Source organism: Pan paniscus, chromosome 22, assembly GCF_029289425.2.
Source record: "Pan paniscus chromosome 22, NHGRI_mPanPan1-v2.0_pri, whole genome shotgun sequence".
NCBI lineage: Eukaryota > Metazoa > Chordata > Mammalia > Primates > Hominidae > Pan > Pan paniscus.
This window is the reverse complement of record NC_073271.2, coordinates 32,137,287-32,154,987: the sequence shown is the minus strand read 5'-3', so window position 1 is coordinate 32,154,987 and position 17,701 is coordinate 32,137,287. Positions and strand designations below refer to the sequence as shown.

The following is a 17,701-nucleotide window of genomic DNA, read 5'->3' as shown; positions in this document are numbered from 1 at the left end:
TGGTGTCTAGTTCTGAGTTTGGGTGGTACACCTCCAACTGCTGACTTGGCCCGAGGGGACAGACAGCAAGAAGTTAAGGGCGATTGGAGGCATTCCTCGATCATCTTTCCAGCTAAGAATAGGATAGGCCCTCCTCTGTGGAGGCTGGCAGTGATGTTTGAGGAAATAGGTCTGTAATTGTGTGAAAATGGCTTTCTCACCGAAACTCCTGGCCGTGCCCCTTGAGGGCCCATGGGGTCCAGCAGAGGCGATTCTGGCTCCTCCTTGGTGGTCAGCTGCTGCCTTCCGTACTATAGGTAAATGCTGGGCGGCAGGTTTTGTCCCGAGGGGGAACGTGTAACAGAACCCGTGACTTGTGGGCTGATATTTGAACAGCCTTGTCAGGAATGCCACCTGTGGGATCCCTTGTAAAAGAGCTTTCTCCCACAGTCCAGAAAGTCCTGTGGGAACTAAAAGGAACAAAGCGGAGGAAGGAAGGAGCAGGGACAATGCATCTTTCTCCAGCCCGGCCAGTGTATCCATGCATCAGTGCCCCACAACAGGACAGCGACCCCCACACATCAGCGCCCCACAATAGGACAGCGACCCCCACACATCAGCGGCCCACAACAGGACAGCGACCCCCACACATCAGCGCCCCACAACAGGACAGCGACCCCCACACATCAGCACCCCACAACAGGACAGCGACCCCCACACATCAGTGCCCCACAACAGGACAGCGACCCCCACACATCAGTGCCCCACAACAGGACAGCGACCCCCACACATCAGTGCCCCACAATAGGACAGCAACCCCCACACACATCAGCCCCCACAATAGAACAGCGACCCCCACACACAGCAGCCCCCACAATAGGACAGTGACCCCCACACATCAGTGCCCCACAACAGGACAGCGACTCCCACACATCAGTGCCCCACAACAGGACAGCGACCCCCACACATCAGTGCCCCACAACAGGACAGCGACCCCCACACATCAGTGCCCCACAACAGGACAGCGACCCCCACACATCAGTGCCCCACAACAGGACAGCGACCCCCACACATCAGTGGCCCCCACAATAGGACAGCAACCCCCACACACATCAGCCCCCACAATAGAACAGTGACCCCCACACACAGCAGCCCCCACAATAGGACAGCGACCCCCACACATCAGTGCCCCACAACAGGACAGCGACCCCCACACATCAGCGCCCCACAACAGGACAGCGACCCCCACACATCAGCGGCCCCCACAACAGGACAGCGACCCCCACACATCAGTGCCCCACAACAGGACAGCGACCCCCACACATCAGCGGCCCACAACAGGACAGCGACCCCCACACATCAGTGGCCCCCACAATAGGACAGCAACCCCCACACACATCAGCCCCCACAATAGAACAGTGACCCCCACACACAGCAGCCCCCACAATAGGACAGCGACCCCCACACATCAGTGCCCCACAACAGGACAGCGACCCCCACACATCAGCGCCCCACAACAGGACAGCGACCCCCACACATCAGCGGCCCCCACAACAGGACAGCGACCCCCACACATCAGTGCCCCACAACAGGACAGCGACCCCCACACATCAGCGGCCCACAACAGGACAGCGACCCCCACACATCAGCGGCCCCCACAACAGGACAGCGACCCCCACACATCAGTGCCCCACAACAGGACAGCGACCCCCACACATCAGTGCCCCACAACAGGACAGCGACCCCCACACATCAGCGGCCCCCACAACAGGACAGCGACCCCCACACATCAGTGCCCCACAACAGGACAGCGACCCCCACACATCAGCGGCCCCCACAACAGGACAGCGACCCCCACACATCAGTGCCCCACAACAGGACAGCGACCCCCACACATCAGCGGCCCCCACAACAGGACAGCGACCCCCACACATCAGCGCCCCACAACAGGACAGCGACCCCCACACATCAGCGCCCCACAACAGGACAGCGACCCCCACACATCAGCGCCCCACAACAGGACAGCGACCCCCACGCATCAGTGCCCCACAACAGGACAGCGACCCCCACGCATCAGTGCCCCACAACAGGACAGCGACCCCCACACATCAGCGGCCCCCACAACAGGACAGCGACCCCCACACATCAGTGCCCCACAACAGGACAGCGACCCCCACACATCAGCGGCCCACAACAGGACAGCGACCCCCACACATCAGCGGCCCACAACAGGACAGCGACCCCCACACATCAGTGCCCCACAACAGGACAGCGACCCCCACACATCAGCGCCCCACAACAGGACAGCGACCCCCACACATCAGTGCCCCACAACAGGACAGCGACCCCCACACATCAGCGGCCCCCACAACAGGACAGCGACCCCCACACATCAGCGCCCCACAACAGGACAGCGACCCCCACACATCAGCGCCCCACAACAGGACAGCGACCCCCACACATCAGCGGCCCACAACAGGACAGCGACCCCCACACATCAGTGCCCCACAACAGGACAGCGACCCCCACACATCAGCGGCCCACAACAGGACAGCGACCCCCACACATCAGCGGCCCACAACAGGACAGCGACCCCCACACATCAGCGGCCCACAACAGGACAGTGACCCCCACACATCAGCGGCCCACAACAGGACAGCGACCCCCACACATCAGCGCCCCACAACAGGACAGCGACCCCCACACATCAGCGCCCCACAACAGGACAGCGACCCCCACACATCAGCGCCCCACAATAGGACAGCGACCCCCACACATCAGCGCCCCACAATAGGACAGCGACCCCCACACATCAGCGCCCCACAATAGGACAGCGACCCCCACACATCAGCGCCCCACAATAGGACAGCGACCCCCACACATCAGCGCCCCACAGTAGGACAGTGACCCCCACACATCAGCGGCCCCCACAGTAGGACAGCGACCCCCACACATCAGTGCCCCCCACAATAGGACAGCAACCTCCACACACATCAGCCCCCACAATAGAACAGCGACCCCCACACACAGCAGCCCCCACAATAGGACAGCGACCCCCACACATCAGTGCCCCACAACAGGACAGCGACCCCCGCACATCAGTGCCCCACAACAGGACAGCGACCCCCACACATCAGTGCCCCCCACAGTAGGACAGCAACCCCCCCACACATCAGCAGCCCCCACAATAGGACAGCGACCCCCACAGTAGGACAGTGACCCCCACGCACATCAGTGCCCCCCACAGTAGGACAGCGACCCCCCCCAACACATCAGATTCCCCCCACAGTAGGACAGCGACTCACCACACATCAGTGCCCCTCACACAACACACCAGTGTCCTCACACACCAGTGTCCCCCACACAACACGCCATTGCCCCCACAGAACATGCCAGTGTCCCCCGCACAACACGCCAGTGTCCCCCACACGACATGCCAGTGTCCCCGCACGACACGCCAGTGTCCCCACACAACACGCCATTGCCCCCACAGAACACACCAGTGTCCCCCACATGACACGCCAGTGTCCCCCACACGACACGCCAGTGTCCCCCACACAACACGCCAGTGTCCCCCACACATGCCAGTGTCCCCCGCACGACACTCCAGTGTCCCCACACAACACATGCCAGTGTCCCCCAGACATGCTAGAGTTCCACTGACAGTACGCCAGCACCTGCCCCCGCCAGCAGACATTTCTCTCCCGTGCTCATCCCTCTCACCTTTCAGAGGGTGTTTCTCATCTTCCTGTTGTAACCTTTCGCTATTTTCTTGTTTTAATATCCTTTTATTCTATGTAGTTTTAACATTAGGCTATAAGAAAATTAAAAAAAAAAAAAAAAAAAAACAACTGGGCCAGGCACGGTGGCTCACGCCTGTAATCCCAGCACTTTGGGAGGCCGAGGCGGGTAGATCACGAGGTCAGGAGATCGAGACCATCCTGGCCAACATGGTGAAACCCTGTCTCTACTAAAAATACAAAAAATAAGCTGGGTGTGGTGGCGGGCACCTGTAATCTCAGCTACTCTGGAGACTTAGGCAGGAGAATCGCTTGAACCCAGGAGGCAGAGGTTGCAGTGAGCCGGTATCATGCCACTGCGCTGCAGCGCAGATGGAGTGAGACTCCATCTCAAAAAAACAAAAAACAAAAAACTCCCCAAAATAGAATGTATTTAATAAAAATGTAACGTTACCACTCCACAAGGTAGATAGTAGCAGGTGCTGTTACTATCCGAGGTGGGAGGATCACTTGAGGCCAGAAGTTTGAGACCAGCCTGGGCAACATAGTGAGACCCCCCCGCCCCGCGTGTCTACAAAAAATAATAAAAAAATAGCTGGGTGTGGTGCTGCATGCCTGTAGTCCTAGCTACTCTGGAGGCTGAGGCAGGAGGATGGCATGAGTCCAGGAGTTCGAAGCTGCAGTGAGCTGTGATCACACAGCTGCACTCCAGCCTGGATGACAAATCTGTGGAGTCCTATTTAGGGCAAAGGAGTCAGGCTGGCGGGACTGAGGGAGTTAAAGAGATAAAGCAGATAAGTTACCAGCCTGCCTTTCTTCATGGTCCAGGACACATAGCCCTCCAGTGCAGATAACGTACATTACCCACAATCCTCCTGCACCCAACTTAACATCAAACACTTCCGTTTATCATCAGACACCTTGGCTGATAGAAAAATGCACGTTAGCTCCTTGAGCCCTGGCGTTATCAGTATTGTGCGTAGCCCTATGTAGCCGAAACCATCCTATAAAATCTCCAGGAGCCTTTGTCTCTGGCAGTCAGCTCCTCCTCCGCTGATCTGCCCGTTGCCTCCTAACAACGTGTTTTCATTCTTCCTCGCGTAAATCTGCCTTTCTTTACCTACAGCTGTCTTGGTAAATTCTTTTACCCCTGCATGCCACTGGCTCAAATGGTTGTCGCCCACCTGCGATAAGTGAGACCCTGACTGTAAAAAAAAAAAAAAAAAAAAAAAGGGTGGAGTGGGACTTACAGCCACTGTGTCCTCCTGGTACCCGGTGTGATATCCGTCTTTCTCATCTAATTGTCACAATAGCTCTATGAGGCAGGTATTCCATCTTTTGTTAGAGTTGAAGACACTGAGGCATAGACGGGTCAAATGACTTCTCCCACATCACGTGGCAGGGATTAGAAGCCAGCAGTGTCTGGTGTCTGAGTTCCTGCCTCTGATGTGTGAGTGATACCTGTTTCTACCTCCTAAGTTAGGCAGTCTAGGGTAAGGGAGGGGACCCGCCACCTTCAAGCAGTTTATGTTCTCTGGTTTTGCTTTGTGAAAGGCCGAGTGACTACCTCACCTTGCAGGCTGTTCTGGAGGAACCAGGCAGCTCCACTCCCTGGCCCTGCTGCAGGGCAGAGTGAGCCAGTCTCTCTCGCTGCAGCCTCGCCTCAAATGGTCCCATTTCAGTTTTACAGCCCGCTCCTCATCACACTGACAGCTCATATCTCATACAGGGCATAGCTGTTATTAGAGGGCTGAGAAGGGGTGAGTGAGCCCAAAGCAGGCCTTTTCTCGTTTCCGTGGAATTCGTCTCAGGGGAGAGGCTCTCCTGTTGCAGTTGAAAGCATTGTCTCGGTGCCATAGAAACTGCTCAGAACCCTGAAATCTCTTCCTAATGCCCAGATTCAGAAGATAAGGCCAAGACCAGAACGGCAAAGACCCCACTCAGTAATGCTTGGGACAGTCAACGATTCCAGTTTTTACTGTGATAATCACAAAGGGAGACTAAACTGTTGACAGATAAAAGAGAGTTTGGGATGTCACAGAGGAAGCAGGTTGGGTCTAAGGCGACTGTGTTTGGGACAGGCAGCGTAGACCTGTGCTTCTCGTGCCATGTCTGAGACCTGTGTCACTGGACGTCTTTGCCTTCCAAGCCTCTGATGGTAAAGGCTGTAGCAGTGGTTGGCGGCTTTGCTGTTCACTGGAATCACATGCGGAGCTTTAAAAAATTCTGAGGCCGGGTTCCCACTGCAGGGGTCTGAACTAGTTGGCCTGAGGTGTGCCGGGGCAGTGGAGATTTAAAGCTCCCACATGACTGATGGTCACCAAAGTTCCCTTTCTGAACCTCTGGGATATGGGAGCAAGCTGCTTTACCTTTTCCCAGCTGGAACTTTCTGGTTTTCAGAGGTGTGGGAGGCAAGCTGGAGAGTGTCAATTCTTTTCTCTTTTTTTTTTTTTTTAATTTTTTTGGAGATAGAGTCTTGCTCTGTTGCCCAGGCTGGAGTGCAATGGCGTGATCTCGGCTCATTGCAACCTCCGCCTCCCAGGTTCAAGCAATTCTCCTGCCTCAGCCTCCTGAGTAGCTGCGATTACAGGCGCATGCTGCCACACCCAGCTCATTTTTTGTATTTAGTAGAGATGGGGGTTTCACCGTGTTGCCCAGGCTGGTCTCGAACTCCTGAACTCAGGCAATCCACCCGCCTTGGCCTCCCAAAGTGCTGGAATTATAGGCGGGAGCCACCACGCCTGGCCAAGTGTCAATTCTTATACTACACAAGTTCATGCTGCCTAAATGATCTTTTAAATAGTACCACTTCATGTCGAGTACAGATGAATCCAGAGATCAACTCTTTATCATTTGGCTCAGTAAATACAGTTGGAGTGCCCGCCCAGTCCACAAGAAGTGATTAGCAAATGTTAATTCCACGTGTCTCCTTTAAAAGGCGCCACACCTCTCCGTGTCCAGAGTGTTTGGGCTGATGCTTGGTAAGTACCAGGTGGATCTTGGAATCCCTGTGGGACTTTGCAACGTGCTTGAGCCACTTCCACCTTTCGTACACTAGATGGCGCAAGAGGACCGCCGAGCTGACCTGGGTACTGCGGCTCGGTCAAGTCAGGCAGCAGAGTGGTTTTCCCAAATATTAGTAGCATCCAAACAAGGCAGAAGCAACTCTCCGTGTTTCTCCTGGAAGAAAATGCCAACGTTCACATTCTCCTTTGGGCAGATAAACACCACTTCAAGGTGATAGCTGCTCGGGAAGGGACCTGGCCAGGTGGGGCAGGGGCTGGAGAGGGCAGTGGTGGCTCAGATGTAATGGCGAGAGGAGGAGGGGGTGAGACCGTGCAGGAACCATCCTGGCTCTGCCCACAGAGGAGCCACAAATAAAGGCATATATTTAGCCCTTACTTTTGAGGAGGAAAGAACTTTTCACACCGGGTAGCAGGTTTCAATTTCTATCCTAATTGATAGCAGGTAGACTCAGGCTGTTTCAGGCAGGCCAAAAGAAGGATTTTTTTTTTTTTTTTTTTGAGATAGAGTTTCACTCTTGTTGCTCAGGCTGGAGTGCAATGGGGCGATCTCTGCTCACTGCAACCTCTGCACCCCAGGTTCAAGCAATTATCCTGCCTCAGCCTCCGAGTAGCTGGAATTACAGGCATGCGCCAATAGCTGGACTTACAGGCATGCACCACCATGCCTGGCTGATTTTTTTATTTTTAGTAGAGATGGGGCTGGTCTTGAACTCCAGGCCTCAGGTGATCCACCTATCTCAGACTCCCAAAGTGCTAGGAAGTTGCTGGGATTACAGGTGTGAACCACTGCGCCTGGCCAGAAGGATGGCTTTTAAGGAGTTGAAACTGACCACCCACGCAAACAGAGGGACGGATCCTGTGACTCCTAGCTTCTCATCTGCCAGGTGTTTCTAGAATAACGTGAAGTATTTTGTGGTGAGGTGGAAAGAATCCATTTCTGCTGACCGAGGGGAGGCCTGGCCCATCTTTGTTAGAGGTGCATGATTGATCAGAGGTTGGGGCCTCAAGGTAGAGTGAAAAAAACCATCAGGGTGCGCTTGAGCTTCTCTGTCCACAGGATACTGAGACACTGTAGATCCCCAAATGGCTGGTGATGTGGACTGACTCAGTACAACATCACATGATGACTTGACGCTGATGGCCTCACTTGAAATGATTTCTTTGGTCAGCTGGACTTTATCAGAAGCTCTGTCATCTGGTCTTATGTGTAGACAAATTCAACTTGTGAACCGGGAAGCTGCTATAATGCTTTTTTCCCTCCTGATACCCTTCTCCTCCCCAGCCCCGTGCTATTGATACCCATTCTGGCTTTGTGTTGAGTGGAAGTTTGTTTTCTCTTTGGCATGTTGATCTACAGAGTGCTACCAAGACCTCGATAAGGCCAATATTCAATATCACTATATTGAAGGTTTTTTTTTTTTTAATTGGAGGAGTAGAGAAAGGTATACATTACTGTTTATCTGATTGGAGTTGCCTCACTGGTGATGGTGATTATGTATGTGGAATGCAGATATTATTTAAGAGAACTCAGGTTGAGGCCAAGCATGGTGGCTCATGCCTGTACTTCCAGCACTTTGGGAGGCTGAGGTGGGCGGATCACTTGAGTCCAGGAGTTCCAGATCAGCCTGGCCAACACAGCAAAACCCCATCTCTACTAAAAAAATACAAAAATTAGCCAGGCTTGGTGGCACATGCCTGTAATGCTAGCTACTCAGGAGGCCAAGGCATGAGAATCACTTGAATCTGGAAGGCCCAGGTTGTAGTGAGCCTAGATCATGCCGCTGTACTGCAGTCTGGGCGCCAGAGCAAGACTTTGCCTCAAAAAAAAAAAAAAAAAAAAAAGAGTAGGCTGGGCGAGGTGGCTCATGCCTGTAATCCCAGCACTTTGGGAGGCTGAGGCAGGCAGATCACCTGAGGTCAGGAGTTCGAGACCAGCCTGACCAACGTGGAGAAATCCCGTCTCTACTAAAAATACAAAATTAGCAGGGCACGGTGGCTCACGCCTATAATCCCAGCTACTCGGGAGGCTGAGACAGAATTGCTTGAACCTGGGAGGCGGAGGTTACGGTGAGCTGAGATCGCGCCATTGCACTCCAGCCTGGGCAAAAAGAGTGAAACTCCGTCTCAAAAAAAAAAAAAAAAGTATTCAGGTTGGAATAACAAGTTTTTTTTTTGTTTGTTTTGTTTTGTTTTTTTTGAGACAGTTTCGTGCTCTGTCACCCAGGCTGGAGTGCAGCAGTGGCATAATCTCAGCTCACTACAACCTCCACTTCCTGGGTTCAAGTGATTCTCCTGCCTCAGCCTCCTAAGTAGCTGGGGTTACAGGCGTGCACTACGCCACCACTCCCAGCTAATTTTTTTGTATTTTTTTTAGTAGAGATGGGTTTTGCCATGTTAGCCAGGCTGGTCTTGAACTTCTGACCTTAGATGATCCAACCGCCTCGGCCTCCCAAAGTGCTGGGATTACAGGTGTGAGCCACCCACACCTGGCCACAAGTGATTTTTGATGGTTGTGGTTCAATGTTAAGAGTAGGTGGCCACCATGTAGTCTAGGCAGGGAGTCTTGACTCACAACCATGGCAGCAATCGTGCGAGAGGAGAAATACTGTGTCTCTGTATTAGAAGGCAGTGTCTCTGATACCAGCAGGAGAAAAGTACTGGCAGGGGGCAACTGCTAGGATCTATCTTCTTTCTTTTATAGGTCACCAGGGCAAACGTCTATAAAGGAGGCCACTACCACCAAAAAATGTCCCCCAGGAAGCTAAATAAGTGCTTTCAGCTTTGTTGATTGGGGCCGTTTGCCTTAGAACCCTGCTCCTCACAGGGTGATCTGCAGACCACAGCATCAGCAGCACCTGGGAGCCTATTAGAAATTCAGGATCTCGGCCGGGCGTGGTGGCTCACACCTGTAATCCCAGCACTCTGGGAGGCAGAGGATCACCTGAGGTCAGGAGTTCAAGATCAGCCTGGCCAACATGGGGAAACCCCGTCTCTACTGAAAACACAAAAATTAGCTGGGTGTGGTGATGGCACCTATAATCCCAGCTACCCGGGGAGGCTAAGCCAGATCACTTGAGGTCAGGAGAATGGCTTGAACCCGGGAGGTGGAGGTTGCAGTGAGCCGAGATCGTGCCACTGCACTCCAGCCTGTGCGACAGAGCGAGACTCCATCTCAAACAAACAAACACACACAGACACACACACACACACAAATGAAAAGAAATTCAGGATCTCAGGCCCTGCCCTGGACCCACTGAATCAGAATCTGCATTGGAACAAGATTCCCGTGTACGTGAAAGTTAGAAAAACAGTGTCTTCGAGGTGTGACCGACTCCAGACATCGAGCCAGTTGGGCGGTTTATGACCTGTCTTCTGGGCTGTCCATTGGCAATCCCTTTAGCCCTGTCGTGGTTCACCCTTCCTTGACACGAGGTGCCAGTGGAGATGGCTCATTTACAGAAAGTGAGGCGGGGCTGGGGTTCTGCTCAGAGGACCCACGAGGCCCGATTATCAGCACAATGACCATGGTTTTGCCCCTTTTACTTTGGGGCATGGCAGTTGCCAAAGACTTCTTGAAGTGGGAGGCAGCTGGACAGAAAGCCACCAGCCCCTTACTCACACCACATGCTGGGGAGCCTCTGCACCGTGGGGCTGCGGACCTCCAGCCTAAATCACTCACATTTGTGAGTTTTTCATTCACCGGGAAAAACAGATCCCAGTGCAGCAGTGTGGTTACAAAATCGCTGAGCTCCACAGGTGCATTAGGACTGGTGCACCCTGAGTGGAGGGGTCCCAGAATGTTCAGACTGGACCGTGGCATTGACTTAGCATTTCCAGGTGCCAGCACAGTACGATAGGCTGCCAGCCCTGAATCAGTTTCATCCTCAGTGGCTACACTAGTCTCCTCCCAATAGATGGGGAAAGTCCAGCTCAGTCAGTCAGTCCAGCTTATTTTTATTAGCTAGCAAAGTCCCTTCCTTGTCCAAGGTTCGTGGCTGGTATAGACAGACCAGCTCTGGGTCCTGGTCTGCTGGATACCATGTGGGCACTTGGTACCCTCTCAGCCTTGAGAGACAGGGTCCTGCTCTTTTGCCCAGACTGGAGTGCAATGGCCAATCATGGCTCACTGCAGCCTCAAATTCGTGAGCTTAAGCAACCATCCTGCCTCCGTCTCCTGAGCAGTTGGAACTACAGGCACGCACCACCACACCTGGCTAATTCTAAAAATATTTTGTAGAGACGGGGGTCTCACCATGTTGCCCAGACTGGTCTCAAACTCTAGGCCTCAAGCGATCCTCCCACCTTTGTCTCTCAAAATGCTGGGATTACAAGCATGAGCCACTGCCCAGTTACCACCCAGCCTCTTTCCAGTCGTTTCCCCTGGCTACTCTCTGATTCCCCACAGCACTGAGGTCAAGGTTGAATTTCACTGGAATCTTAAAGAACAAGCAGAGAAGGATGTTGGGAAAGGCAGTGGTGGAGGGGGAGCAGTCTTCACCTTTGCTTTGTCTTGGCCATCATAGATTCTGGGACAGGAACCTCAGAAAAGGAGGAAACTTGGCCGGGCACGGTGGCTCATACCTGTAATCCCAGCACTTTGGGAGGCCAAGGCGGGCAGATCACTTGAGATCAGGAGTTTGAGATCAGCCTGGTCAACATGGTGAAACCCCGTCTTTACTAAAAATACAAAAATTAGTCGAGTGTGGTGGTGGGTGCCTGTAATCCCAGCTACTCGGGAGGCTGAGGCACTAGAATCACTTGAACCCAGGAGGTGGAGGTTGCAGGAGCCGAGATTGCAGCACTGCACTCCAGCGTGTACAACAGAGGAAGACTCTGTCTCAAAAAAAAAAAAAAAAAAAAAAAAAAAGGAGGAAACTTCAGGAGAGATGGGGGTAGGGGGGTGGGGGTGGGACCAGATGACTGCAATTTGAAAGTTGGCTGTGCCCTCTCTTTCCTGTGGCTTTGGTTGCCTTCAGCTGGTTCTAACATGCTCAGAGCTCAGGTACGGAGGCAGGTGGGGCTGCTGGCCGCCCGGGCATGCTGGCCAGGCTGATTTCATGGGATTGTTTTCAGCCATTAGTGCGTATTGTGCAGAATGACAGGGAACAGGGCCTAGTGCCTCTTTTTCTCTTCTTTTGTTTATATACTTTTTTTCCTCTTTATGAGGGAGAAAAAAGGGCTGACTCCCTTTCAAGGGACATGAAAACTGAGTTTTGTCTTCCCTTCCTATTACTGTCAAACAAAAGTCACCTTCAAACTCCAGCTCACATGGAGTCCGTCACTGGCAGGAAGCAGGGCCTTCCCTCCTGAATGTATAACTTACAGTAAGTTCTCAGCAGACCAAAAAAAATTCCTTTTATCATGTTCTGGTTTTTTTCCTTCCACTGTTTTATTTCACTTACAACATCACTCAGGCCCAAATGGTATTTGTCAGGAGTAATTGGCAAACGCTGGAGGCTGTGTTCAAGGCTGCATGAATGGAAAATCTCAAAGCAGTTGTCCATGTTGAAAGAAAATATTACATTTGATCTTTTTAAAAAATGATTTTCGCAGACATGATGCATGTCTGCATTCTTTAGCCTTACAACCTCTTTATATTTGGCGGGGGGGGGGGGGAAGAAAACCTCCCTGCAGGAAGTAGCACTTCACAGTTAATTTACAGTACGTCGGAGAAGTAATGACAACACATGAAAAGTCATTTTAAAAACACGACTATGATTTATTTTATTAGCTAGCTCATAAGCCTGTACTGGTTTGCAGGTTGTTATGCATTGAGTTATGACTTCAAGCTTTGCATTTCATGTGTATTTCTCTGAGGATGTTTATTCTTCTGGATGAAAATATGCTTAAGGATGGTGGCAGCCATCCACAGGGGGTGGTGTAATACCTTCACATGCAGTCTCATTTCTAAGCTACATGCTTTTCTAGAGCAGGACATCATATAGCCAGCAAATGAGAATCGTCTGATTAAACTGAGGCCCAGAGAGCAGGGATAACGTGACTGAGGCCATGCAGTGAATGGTGACTGGGTACCCTAAACCTGTTGTCATCATACTGTACCAGCTGGTTCCTCTGTGCATTTTCACTTCCAGGAACAGAGCATAGCATCAGTGACACGGTTTTGAGGCTTTTAAATCCATACTACCCGCTATTAATATGCCTTCCTCCATGTTCCAGGCGTGTATGTGCACATGCCCAAAGGAAATGACGCAGTCCAGGGACTGAGGATGGCAGAGCTCATGGGAAGTACCACCTCATATCTGCTATGCTGGGATAATTCTGGAACAATCACATACCAAGAGCCACTTTGATGTTATAGAAAACTCTATACCAGGAGTTGGCAAACTATGGCCAGTTTCTATTTTTGTAAATAATTTTTTTTTTCCTAAGCCGGGTATGGTTGCTCACGCCTGTAATCCCAGCACTTTGGGAGGCTGAGCTGGGTGGATCACTTGAGGTCAGAAGTTCGAGACCAGCCTCGCCAAAATGGCAAAACCCCATTTCTACTAAAAATACAAAAATCAGCTGGTTGTGGTGATGCATGCCTGTAATTCCAGCTACTCAGGAAGCTGAGGCAGAAAGAATGAACCTGGGAGGCAGAGGTTGCAGTGAGCCGAGATCATGCCACTGTACTCCAGCCTGGGTGACAGAGTGAGACTCTGTCTGAAAGAAATTTTTTTTTCTAAATGCAAACTTTATTATGACAAAATATGCATAACATAAAATTTACTATTTTAGCCATTTTAAATTGTACAATTCAGTGGCATTGAGTATATTCACACTTTGTATAACCATCCCCACTATCTAATTTCAAAACTTTTTCAGCACCCCAAATAGGAACTATGTACCGTGAATCGGTAACTTTCCATTTCCCACTTTCCTGAGCTTCTGGTAACTTCTACTTTCTATCTCTATGAATTTGCCTGTTCTAGGTACTTCATGTAAGTGCAGTCATACGATCTTTTTACTTTTGTGTCTGGCTTATTTTACTTAGCATCATGCATTCAGGGTTCACCCACGTTGTAGCATGTGTCAGAATTTCATTCCTTTTTAAGGCTGTATACTATTCCTTTGGATGTACGTGTATCTACACATTTCGTTTGTCCATTCGTCTATTGATGAACACCTGGGTTATTTCCACCTCTTGGCTATTGTGAGAATAACATTCATATATAAGTATCTGTTTGAGTCCCTGGTTTACATTTTTTTGGGTATAGAGCCAGGCATGTGTAAATAAAGATTTTCACGTGTATTTGTTTGCCAGTTGCATATGGTTGGTTTCACTTCCCAACAGCAGAGCTGAGTAGGTGTGACAGAGACTACTCAGGTTTGTGGTTCACAAAGCTGAAAATATTTACTATCAAGCCCTTTACAGAAAAGTTTGCTGGCCTCTGCTAGAGCTGATACAGTATATGATCTCTTCGATGGCTCTGTTGGAGAGTGCCTCTCTCCATCACTGGCTTTGAACAAGGCCTAACTGTTTGCCTGGTACTTGGTACCCACAGAGTGATAGCATCAGGCATGCTCCAACCACCAGCAAGTTTGCTCGCCCCCCGGGGTCTGCCATCCTCCCAGGGGTTTGCTGACGGCCATGAGATGCTGCTTTTTGGCTCTCCTAGAACCTGGAGCAAATCTTCTCTATACTGGGGCAGCATTTCTTCCCCTGCCTCGACCCATAGGTGTTAGTTTCCCAGGGCTGCCGTTACAAAGTTCCACAAGCTCGGTGGCTTAAAACAACAGACATTTATTCTTGCACAGTCCTGGAGGCTGGAAGTCTGAAATCATGGTGTCAGCAGGGCTGTGCTTGCTCTGAAGGCTCTCAGGGAGAATCTGTTCCCTGCCTTTCTCCCAGCTTTTGGTGGCAGCCGGCCATCCGTAGGGCTCCCTGGCTTGCCGCTGCATCACTCCCATCTCTGCCTATGTGGTCACATCACCTTCTCCCATGTCTCTTTCTGTATCTGTTTCTCCTTTTGTCTTATAAGGTTCATTGCATTCAGGGCTCACACAGCTAATCTAGGATGATCTCAACTTGAGATCCTTCTCTTCATGACATCTGCAAAGATATGATTTCCAAGCAAGGCCGCATTCACAGGTACTGGGACTTAGGGATTGGGCATGTCTTTTTTGGGGGGAAGGGGACACCATTCAACCCACTGCAACAGATAATGGATGACATTCAAATCCAAACGGCATAGATGTATATATATAGCTAATAAAATGACATATCCCATGAGTGGACTCCGATTTTGAGAAAATATAAGATTTTTTTGTTTTGTTTTGTTTTTAAAGAAACGGAGTCTTGCTCTGTCACCCAGGCTGGAGTGCAGTGGTGCAGTGATAGCTTACTGCAGCCTTGACCTCCTGGACTCAACTGATCCTCCCACCTCAGCCTCCTGAGTAGAGCTTGGGGTTACAGGCTCATGCTCCTGCACCCAGCTGATTTTGAGAAAATATCAAAAATCTGGTAGGGAAGTAAGACAAATAACGCTGCTTTTATTTTCCCCAGGGACATTGATAAACACATTCATCCACATGAGTAAAGCAGCCATGTAAAGGTCTCCAAAAACTAGTCACTGAAAATCATTTAAAATGTATTTTATTTTTTAGTTTTTTTTGGAGACAGAGTCTCATTCTGTCACCCAGGCTGGAGTGCAGTGGTGCAATCTCAGCTCCTTGCAACCTCCACCTCCTGGATTCAAGAGATTCTTTTGCCTCAGCTTCCTGAGTAGCTGAGATTACAGGCGCTCACCACCACACCTGGCTAATTTTTGTATTTTTAGTGGAGATGGGGTTTTGCCATGTTGGCCAGGCTGTTCTTGAACTCCTCACCTCAAGTGATCCACCCACTTTGGCCTCCCAAAGTGCTGGGATTACAGGCGTGAGCCAATGTGGCTGGTCTAAAAATGTGTTTTAAGGACTAGATTTTTTTTTAAAGAGTATTGATTTTTTTCTTTTTCTGTATTCCACAGATAATTAAGCAAACAGGTCAAGGGTAGTGATGGCTCACACCTGTAATCCCAGCACTTTGGGAGGTTGAGGCAGGAGGATCACTTGAGGCCAGGAGTTTCAGACCAGCCTGCTCAACACAGCAAGACCCCGTATCCACACACACAAAAAAAAATTAGCTGGGTGTGCTGGCACATAGCTGTAGTCCCAACTATTCTGGAGGCTGAGGCAGGAGGATTGCTTGAGCCCAGGAGGTTGAGGCTACAGTGAGCTAGGATCGCATCACTGCACTCTAGTCTGGGCTATAGAGTGAGAACCTGTCTCAAAAATACAATAAATAAAATAAATAATTAAGCAAGCGAGTATCACAGTAAACACATTTAAATAAACACATTTTTGTTAAAAATCACAGTAAATGGAATTCACACATTTTTGGCTATGTAAGAAGAGTTCCAGTAGAGTATCCTTGATTCTCGTAAGGGCTGCTAGTGGCTTCCTCTGCTGATGAGGAACACAGGACAAATCCAGGACATCTGATTTTTCTTGTGGTACGTGCATGAAAGCTAATCTGAATGACAATACTGGAAAAAAGCAAAGAAGAGTTCATACAGCCTGATGGCAGGTTTCTCCTCTTTGCTTGGAGAGAGGCAGGGTGGCAGATTTGTTCATCAGCAGTGCAGGGGTTACTCACACGTGTGTTTAGCCTTGACATCTTTCATGTTAAAAATCTATCTCAGGGCCGGGCACGGTGGCTCACGCCTATAATCTCAGCACTTTGCGAGGCTGAGGGGGGTAGATAGCTTGAGGTCAGGACTTCAAGACCAGCCTGGTCACCATGGTGAAACCCCATCTCTACCAAAAATACAAAATAAAAATTAACCCGGTGTGGTGGCGGGCATCTGTAATCCCAGCTACTCAGAAGGCTGAGGCAGGAGAATCACTTGAACCTGGAAGGCGGAGGTTGCAGACAGCCGAGATCGCATCACTCCACTCCAGCCTGGGCAACAGAGAGAGACTATGTCTCAAAAAAAAAAAAAAAAAAAAAAAAAAGAAGAATATATTTCAGAATGAACTGCAAAAGAAAACAACAGAAACTATAAAACCACACCTTGCAAGCAGCAGAACAATTTGTAGTTCCCACGGCTGCTCACTGTGGATCAAGGGCTTCTGGGTTGTGAGGGGAAGCATAGGTGGTTCATTCATTCTCACCTAACTTCTTTTTTTTCACTACAGAAAGCACATCGGAAGTGACATTATTTTAGGGATAATGTTTAAGCCATTTTAGGCTTTTGAAGGCATAATTTAATTTTATGTCAGGGAGAAGGCTAAATTTGGATTAATAACAAATTACTTGTGCACATCTCGTAGCTGCTTGGGATAACGTTACGGTTGGTCTCAATGTACAAGATTATTTCCCTGTTGGAAAATTAGGGGCTTCCCCAGCCTGAGCACAGCAGTGTTACATAGCAGTAGAAATGGGAGCCACAGCTGAACTTTCTGGAAAAAGAAATCTGAGAGCAGGACAACGTCGAGAGGGCCTTTCATGGTCCCACATAGAGCAGGCATCAGGATTCTGCGGTTGTCTGGAGCTGTGCAGGTGGTGGTACCCAGGGCCATGCAAATTTTTCTTGGCCAGACTGATCCTTCGAGGGAAGCTTTTTGGAGTGGTCCATTGAGAAATGGAGAGTGTGCTAGAATTAGACTATGAAGCCCTCACGGAAGAAGTCAGCTCCACCAGCATCAAACCTCGGAGTTGTGATGGGGACACATAGAATGGTATCCTCAGACAGGGAGGGGCCCAGGACCTGTCACCAAGCCCAGGAACACCAGCTCTGGGCTTCACTTCCTGAAGCCCTGCTTGGCCTCCCATTCAAAATCACAAGGAATATCAAAACATGCCTCCCCAAATCTTACCACTCAAAATCTCACTCTGAAAGGGGAAGAAGAGAGGAAGTTAAGGACTGAGGAGGAGAAGCGAAGCGTTTCTTTTGTTTTTTGGGGGGTTTTTTT

The 17,701-nt window shown here is 50.3% G+C and overlaps 1 protein-coding gene across 6 annotated transcripts in view; it reads left to right on the top strand.

Moving 5' to 3' along the window:
* The window catches only part of SETD4 (SET domain containing 4), a 77,405-nt gene that overhangs the window by 28,646 nt on the left and 31,058 nt on the right, over positions 1 to 17,701 (top strand). For 2 of the 6 annotated variants that reach the window (XM_063601368.1, XM_055105241.2), the window contains exon 12: positions 12,923 to 15,388. The exons of the other annotated variants lie outside the window; for them this stretch is intronic. The gene's annotated coding sequence lies outside the window, so the exon portion shown is untranslated. Of the gene's footprint in view, positions 1 to 12,922; positions 15,389 to 17,701 lie in introns of those variants that run through there. 6 annotated transcript variants of the gene reach the window in all.